Below are 9,155 nucleotides of genomic sequence, written 5' to 3' on the forward strand. Positions count from 1 at the left end.
ACCCAATATCTTGTCGCATTATGTATTGGAACACATTGTCTTATAATATAGCCGAAATATAATCTTATGGATTCTGTAAACCAAGCCAAAATTTTACGTGATAACTTATTATCATCCCTCAAATCATGAACTGCCTTTACAAAGGATTCGTAACTGATTCAGAAAATAGACTCGTAAGCAAGCATTAAAAAAAGATAAAGACATTTAAATCCTCTTGTCTCAGAGATTGAAATCAATTTTTGACATTCGAACAAGATTACAAATTATAAGGATGATATAAAATCAATAAAATCAATCAGCTATAAGTCTAGTAGCTATTTTATTAACCTGGAACAACGAAGCTTCCATAGACGTTTGCATTATTTGAAAGCATAATGCAAGCTCAGCTAATTACAATAATGCATTTAATCTGATGCTGCAGTTTCTGCTCCACCAACGTCCTTTTCTTACTGATTGCTTCCACGTTTAATTTAGTGTTCAGAGTTAGAATTGATTTCAGCAAGAGCGAAGAATGGACGCTATGATTTTGGTCTCTCTCTTGGATTAAATGCATTTCCTCCTTCTAAGTAATAAGTTCGAATAATACCGAGCCTGACCAGTTAGCCTCTCAGTGCAAAGGAGTAACTCAAAGTACTGGATATTAATTGGGGTTAATTCAGCTGACTCACTTCATATATATTCACTTAATATTAAGCCATGTGCTAAATAAGAATAAATCAGAATTTAGTTGTGAAAACAAAATGTAAATGAATGAATCATTAAATAAATAAACGAAATCTAAATGAATTAAAATAATGCATTTAATAACGGGAAAATAGGAACGTGGTAGATATGTTATCGAATGATCCACTTCATAAATTATTTATAAAGTATTACAATAATTACGGTCAAATGGATTATTATTTTTATCCAGTAACACAATACATGCAGTTTTAAGAATATTCTTCTTGTAATAAATTTGCAACCATTACAGCAAAGAGTTTTCATGGATGAAGATTCTTTTTCTCTTCTGGGATATTAGTTAGCCTGTTTGCTATAATAAAAATTGCCTATTGAGATACTGGTTGATATGCTGACACGTTACACGTCATTGCACGAATTACTGGTGTGGAAGTTCGGCTTATTGAATTAGCTAAATAGCCAGAAATTAAGATTCGGATATTCGACCTGAACCTGGATACAACATCACATTTCCTTGCAACTATTGATTTGTCGGCTTGCGCTTCAGAAATAAATCAATATTTTTAACCCATGGAACTTAGAGATGTGGCAAAAACGGTATAATGGCGGACTAAATACTTTATAATATTTTATTTCGTTTCACTGACTCGGAATTCAAAACACACTGAGCTTCTCTTTGCTCTTATACATTCGGTATCTATAGACATTCTCTTTCATGGCACTGCGCCGAGGAAGTCGTAGTCAAAATGTTGGAGCCAGTAAATTAACGAAAGACTATTATAGACATCAACTGGAACTTTTGCGACAATTATCATTAGTAGGGAAAGAAAAAAAAATGTTTCGGATATTTCAAGTAATTTATTCGCATGCATTTTGGCAAACACTTGTTTTCCAATCGTTTCATATTAACATACACGAAGAATAGATTCGAATTTGTTATTCCTTATTTCATACAAGATACATTATGCTACGTATATTATATGAATTTCGAAAAAAAACTATGAACCATTCATTTTTGCTTGAAAATTCACAATAAACCACTAAGATATGCATCAATGGAAAACAAACACGTAAAATAAATACATAAAAGATTATATTTACGTACATTACTTGGCCAGGTCTGTAAATCGGGAGATAAACAGAATACAATCCCTTACTACGTGTGGATTTTCAGTTCCTGTTATGAATGATTTCATTTTTCGTATGCCTTTCATCTTCTCAGCAGAATGACACGATGTGCCTGTAGTCTCCTTTGCAGTTTTTGTCAATCACATAGTCTTGTAATTGTTTGCGATGTCAGTCAATCAGTAAATACATATATACGCACACAGACACACACTCACATATATGTATATTAATGTATGTGTGTGCATATGCACAAGGTACGAGAACTATTTGAGGACATGTTTGGTAATTTAATAAAACAACTCTAATCTAGCAGAACCCAAATGCATTTAAGTAAAATTTCGCGCAGATGTTTTCGATCTTAAAAGATTACTCCATGAACCCGCCTTCAGCTTCGATGACAGCCTTAAACTCTGACGTTTCGGATGTTTCTTGTGTTTGTATTTTATCTGTCATGGGTGATTTGAAAAGGATAAAAACATTTTAATTGCTTTGAAGAGTGTAATATACTAATAATTAACAGCCTTCAAATAACACACGCAGCTTATATAATGTATGTATTGTGTGTTTTTGTGTGTGTGTGTGTGTAGTGTGTATGTGTCCATTGTGTGTGTGTGTAGTGTGTATGTGTGTGTATATTCGAGTTTGTTATATCAGGCAGACGTAGCAACCAAATATTCCTCATATATGAAAATATATATTAGATCGTATAGTCTGGTGTAAATATTTTAGGGGACAATCGGGCGCAAACCGCGGTTACCATGTACCTGTCTTTATGCCAGTTGGATCAACGCAGACTGCGAGATAAACAGTTAAAGCATTATTCAATCTACCACATTTGTGTCTTTCTTTGGTTCAATGTTCATTTATTATAGACAAATATCTAACATAGCGAGGTTAGAGATCATTACTTGTATGTTAATAGGATATTAATTATTTAAAGGAAATCATTTGAATGAATATGAACTAAATTCTATAATTTTTCACCTAGAATGTTTACCATATTTCTATATATTCATGTCAGACACATGTATCTTGTCTCTGGGGGTAGGATGAGATTTTGTCATGTGTGGCTTTCCAGGTGTTGGGAATGGTACTACCAGTTAGTGTCAATATCTTTGGGTCTTTCTTGATATAAATGATAAAGAATATTATCTTGATCTTCAAAATTAGAACTACCTCAACGTATGTGCTGAATGCTACGTGTCTTGTACATAACGCGTGGAGATGATAGACTCTTGAACATGTAAAGACGGTAAACTGTTTATAAATATTTGGGATCTTGGTAAGGTCATTATACAAACAAGAAACACTATCTAGTTGTATTTCACTTGTTTATTATTAACATTCATATAGGGGAGCGAGCTGGCAGAATCGTTACCGCTTCAGACAAAATGCTGAATGGAGTTCTTCCAGATCTCTATATTCTGAATTTGAATACAGCCTATCATCCTCTATATTCTGAATTCAAATATTGCCTATCATCCTTTAGGAGTCGATAAAAATGATTGCCGTTTGAGCATTGTGGTCAGTGTAATCGACATCAGTTTCACGCAAATCTGCTGGCCTTGGGCCCAAACTGGAAAGAATTCTTATTAGTCAACTAGTTAACTGTTTAAGCAATTAATTGATCGATTTTTTTTTATCAATTGTTCAATCAATCAATCAAACAGCTGCGTTTGTTAGGGTCTTTTCGTTCCTGTTTATGTCCTCAGTAATAGTATGACCTTGCTACTCCACGTCTGTCTCTCTATCTCTCTCTCTCTCTCTCTCTCTCTCTCTCTCTCTCTCTATATATGTATATATATATATATATATATATATATATATATATATATATATATATATATATATATACATATATATATATATTTCGTTTATAGTAATCAAAATTAGAACGGATTCAAAGTAAATGTCATCAAAGACTAGTGTGTGGCATCGTAGGTCGTGTTTTTATCCAAGACCGCGAGACTTGTGTGACATTTTTCATTGATACAACAGAACGCTCTGGCTTCTCGTGTTTAGAAGAGACAGCAAGGAAGCACCTACGAGTGTTCCATTGACTTAAGAGCTTAAAAAATAGTCAGTATTATCCTTCGATTAAGAGCCTACATCGGGTGCAGCAGCCTTGATATTCAGTTAGAATACTGAGGTTTGTTATCAGTACTCAGACGACCCGGTAAGGTCGCTATCAAATATGGTGAGTCTCCATTTACTCATCGTCTTCAAAACGTCTCAATGATAGACTCTCATCATATCGAGTGATAGCTTTTTGCTTCTCCAAATCGCTTAGTGCATTACATAAACCGGTATAAAGCAATGAACCCGTGCTTTCCGGAATTCCGTGATTCTACGACCATAACTTTGAAATATAAAACGAAATAAGAAAATTTGTAAATAGTTAAGTTCTACAATGAATTTTACACAGAGCTCAAATCGAATTTCTTGTTTAAAGTTCACAAGATATTTTTTCTTCTCTATTCCTGCTTCGTATCTTTGTTCCAGAATAGTGACTTGTTAACTTTTTTTTAATATCTTTTTCATTTTTACTTCGTCTTATATTTGTTATTTATTTTCTGTCTGAAGCATTACATTACAAATTCAATGCTGCATTGCAGTGAAACATCAAAAGCGGTACGAAAGCATGGCATCGTAAGTCAATATGACGTAAACACGCAGATATACACACACACACGTACACCCCACCCCCATACCTGTCAAATAATCAATAAGCCGCTAGTTCTTTATTCTCCATACTAACCCATCTTATTTACATCTCACATAATTTTCTTCCACTCATAAATTGGTAAGCTGTCTCTTACTTACATTCCGCATTCGGTACTTTGCTTTTCTTTAATTTTAAATATAAATCTATACCGTCTCCAGAAACGTATAGCAGACACTAGAGGTCGTATTGTGATACTAGAACAATCAAAGGGTCATTAGCCGTATGCATCAAGAGTATGTGGGAATAAGTATTATCATGCCCATATTCATGCATTAAAAACAGGTCCGTGGTCAAAAAGTCACCAAAAATTGCTATGGATTTTTTATGGGAAATGTATACTTCAGCGACAGACGATGTCGACTGTACAGTAACATTAAAATTATCATATTGTGTTTCCCTTTAGATTTCAGTTCTAACTTCATATCCTTCTGGGGCCAAAAAAAGAAAAAAAAAAGAAAAAGAAAACATCATTACTCGGTTTTATATCGACGGCACAGTCACCTGGATATTGAATTTAAACACCGGTTATGATTTTCAGCTGCCAGATGGTTCAATAACCTAACAGAAATTGGTTACTCGCGGTCCCAACCCTTGTACCTATGCGGTATGCAAGTAGTCAGACCCTAATATTGATTTCTACTAACGACATAATTGATGAGTATCGGCGGATTGTATACCGATTATGCTATCACAAATTTTACCCGGTACCAACGAGGCATGACACGTTGGAAACCTGACTTATTTCTCGCAGTTGTTCTGTCTTTATTTAGTAATCCGGAAAAGGATAAAAGTCAAAATCGTCTTTGGTAGGGTAGGAGTTAAAAAATGGTAAAGTAACGTAAATAAATACCAATATACATTGCGTCGACAACTTTACCAAGTCTTTCTGTAAAAGCATTATATTTAATGGAATTACAAAATCGAAGTACTTCGTTAGTTAGCAGTGCTGAGATTAACTTCCATGCCACGAGAAAGTGTGAATATATCACGGAAGAAAAGCATTTTATTTGAACATTCATCAGTTTATGACAACATGCAATGATAAAACCTCCATGTTTCTGTATCTTCTAGGTCTCAAAGTTTCTGCTGATGTTTGCTAGCAATATGATATACAAAGCATGTAAATGTTGCTCTACATAAACAAGCTAACTTATTACAACTCTAGATTTTGCCGACATTTCAGGATTTTCATGTGAAGCCACAAATGTTACAATTCGCTTTATCTTAGAAGGCGTTACTGCATAAATGTATTATAGACTAATTATAGAATGTCATTATTTCAACCTCTTGTCCACATACATGTTGTCATCGTCGGTCTGTTATAACTATGGAGGAATGTCTTTACTAGTAATTAGTTATGAACTGAGAAGGAAATGCCCAGGCTAGTATAGAATATAGATAACTGTAAGTTAAATTTACAATTACTGGATGTGAAACGGCATCTGGTTTCGCATCAATGTTCAGTTATATTCACTGACACCAGGAAATTTGAATGAACTCTAACTTAAGTTTCTTGAGTTCAGTTGATTAATTCCAGGCAACTAAACTACTAGGCAACTAAATTTTGGAAACATTTACATGCATTGACAGTTCAATTGATGTCTTGTATTTGTAGTCTCTGATTAGCTTTCTCCTTTCTGGTTTTCAGAAACCTAAATTCTGAAGATTGGCTTGAAGTAGTCGGTTACGTACCTAAGTGATCTTATAATTACGAGTATGAATCTAAAAGTGTAATCCGGGTGAAGTATCTGTAAATTTCGTAATAGCTTAGCGTAAGGTGATAACTTTTTCACCGCTCCTCAGCTTTATGTTGACATCAGAAGCGCTAACCATTTCCTCTATTGTGTATAGTTTCTCTTCCCTCTCCGTAACCATTACGCATGTGTGTATGTATGTATGTATGTATGTATGTTCTCTACTATTTCTAATCATTTGAAGAATTTTTCTAAGAAAGATGCTGGTCTCTATCACACGACACAAAGCTCCAACGTTGGAATATAAGGTATCAAAAATAAATTAACATTTTGATCTTCAGTAAAGTCTTGAATAATTTTACTCTCCCGCTAGCAGATTGCTTTTTGTAATCAGTATGTTAGCTGATTGATTTCCTTTTCTGTAGGCCTCTGTCTGTCTGTATGTATGTATGTACGTATGTACGCATGTATGTATATATGTATCTATGCATGTATTTGTGTCTATATATGTATATATGTATGTATGTCATTCAGTCTTATTTCAAGATTTCTTGCCAATAGAGGAGCCACTTTCTAACCAAGATACAAAGTTTCTTCATTGGAATTTCAATAAGATCAACAGGTATTCTTGCATGCATGTGTGTATATGTGCAGTATTTGGAACCAGTGCATGTGCAGATGTGTATGTTTTGTTGTATGTATGTACTTTCTTGCATATAGTCATATATCTAGATATGTGAATATATAATTAAATGATAAACTTCTGTATGTATGTATGTAAGTATGTATGTATTATGTATGTATATATGTATTTATGTATTTATGTATGTATGTTTATATGCATGTATGCATGTATGTTTGCATATATGCGTGTATGCATGTATGTGTGCATATATGCATGTCCTGGGTAGTGGACATGATAGCTCTGGCTTAGGACTTCCAGTGTTTTGAGGACTCTGGAACCACTTAGCCACTATTCTTCCAAGGTCGGTTCTGACTCGGAGTAGTTGTCAGGCTCTCAACTATGTGTTTACTAGCATATGTGATGACAATCCATCTGAGCGCAGGGACGCAGAAATACCCTTGGTTACTGTCAGGACATGCAATGAAACTCCCGAAATTGAGGGACCTCTAACTTTTGTCATATCATATACCTGGATGAAAAAAAAAACTGCCGTAAACCTGTTCTTTCATGCGATTACTCGTCATCTTGCTTCGGTCTGCCAATAGGCACTAATCACCAGACTCAGAGAGTGGTACTCATGTCATACAAGCATCTGTCACTATTATGCAATGAGGTACAGATGGAAGCGATCCCTAAGTTACAACTGCCGTCTGTCACCTATGTTTCAACCCATGCAAATCTCTAACAGGACTATATATTTATTTGAGAGGTCATGTCCGGTAAATCAGAAATGTCATTGAAAAAGAGAAAGTACAAAGAGATGACAATCAACTGTGAAGATGGAGCAATCACCATATATGTATGCGTGTATGTATGTATGTATGTATGTATGTATGTATGCATGCATGCATGTATGCATGTATGTATGCATGTATGTATGCATGTATGTATGTATGTATGTATGCATGTATGCATGTATGTATGCATGTATGTATGCATGTATGTATGTATGTATGTATGCATGTATGTATGTATGTGTGTGTATGTATGTATGTATGTTTGTGTGTGTGTATGTATGTGTGTGTGTATGTATGTATGTGTCTATGTAAGCATTCATGTATGTATGTATGCATGCATGTATGCATGCATGCATGTATGTATTACATGTGTGCACACATGTGTGTATGTGTGTGTTTGTGTGTATATAATGTAAACATTTTAAAAAATGTTAGCTTATTGAAATCCATTGAAGCGTTTAAAAATAACTTATTGTTATAAACACTATTTCATAAACCCGCCTCTTGAGACAAAAAAAATAAGCGGAAGAAAGACGAAAAAAAAGTATTAAGTTATTTTATAAGTCGATCATATGTTCGTGTCTTCATATATGTATGTATTTTACCTCAATTATAATTTTGTTTATTGCACTACATTTTACATCTGTAGTTTTGTATGAGGTTAAACTTACTCTCGATGTTTACGATGCTTTGTCTACGTCTGTACCAACACGATCGTATTCTCGCATCTACCCCTCCTTCAAATGCACCATGCAGAAATGTATAAGAATTTGTCATGGCTTCACCTTTTATCGAAACTCAATTCAGTTTAACTTACTTTATGTAATCAACGCTATTTTATTATCTTCATCTTTTATAACTTACACATCATTAACGCGTTGCTATCTTTAAAACTACCTAACAACAAACATTTAATTTAACCTCATCATAAATAACGTTTTATTTATTCACAATTTCAAGAAAATTTCTATTCTACGGTTAATGTATTTTATCTATGTTATTCTATATTATTCTATATTTTCTAGCCTTCAGGTTATCTTAAATCAGTTATACATTAAACGCTTTCATTATTTTCTAAAGACTTTGAATAATAATATCTCGCTATAAACATTATATTATTAGTGTAAATAAATAACTTCACCTCGCCTCAGATACGTTGTTGGTGCTTTACTACAAAAACGTCCTTCGATTTTTTATATTATCTATATATCTTTAAGATATTTTCAACAACTGAGTTACATAAATATACGTTTTAGATTATTCTGTTAGTAAAGTCAGAACATCAAACTATATGTCATTAAATATTAATGTATTTATAGACCTCTCCTCTTCCTCTCTTCTCTATTTCACTCACTTTCACCCAACCCCACCCTGTCAACTTCTTGTATGCGTTTAGTTAAATCAAAAATAAAGGCATAAACAACAAAAAATCAAAAGGGCGAGCACAATGAATGTATTAGCTTGACGCTCAGTTTAAGTTGGAAAACAGAGAGGGTGTGAGTGTG

The sequence above is a fragment of the Octopus bimaculoides genome, chromosome 10, assembly GCF_001194135.2.
Source record: "Octopus bimaculoides isolate UCB-OBI-ISO-001 chromosome 10, ASM119413v2, whole genome shotgun sequence".
NCBI classification, from domain to species: domain Eukaryota; kingdom Metazoa; phylum Mollusca; class Cephalopoda; order Octopoda; family Octopodidae; genus Octopus; species Octopus bimaculoides.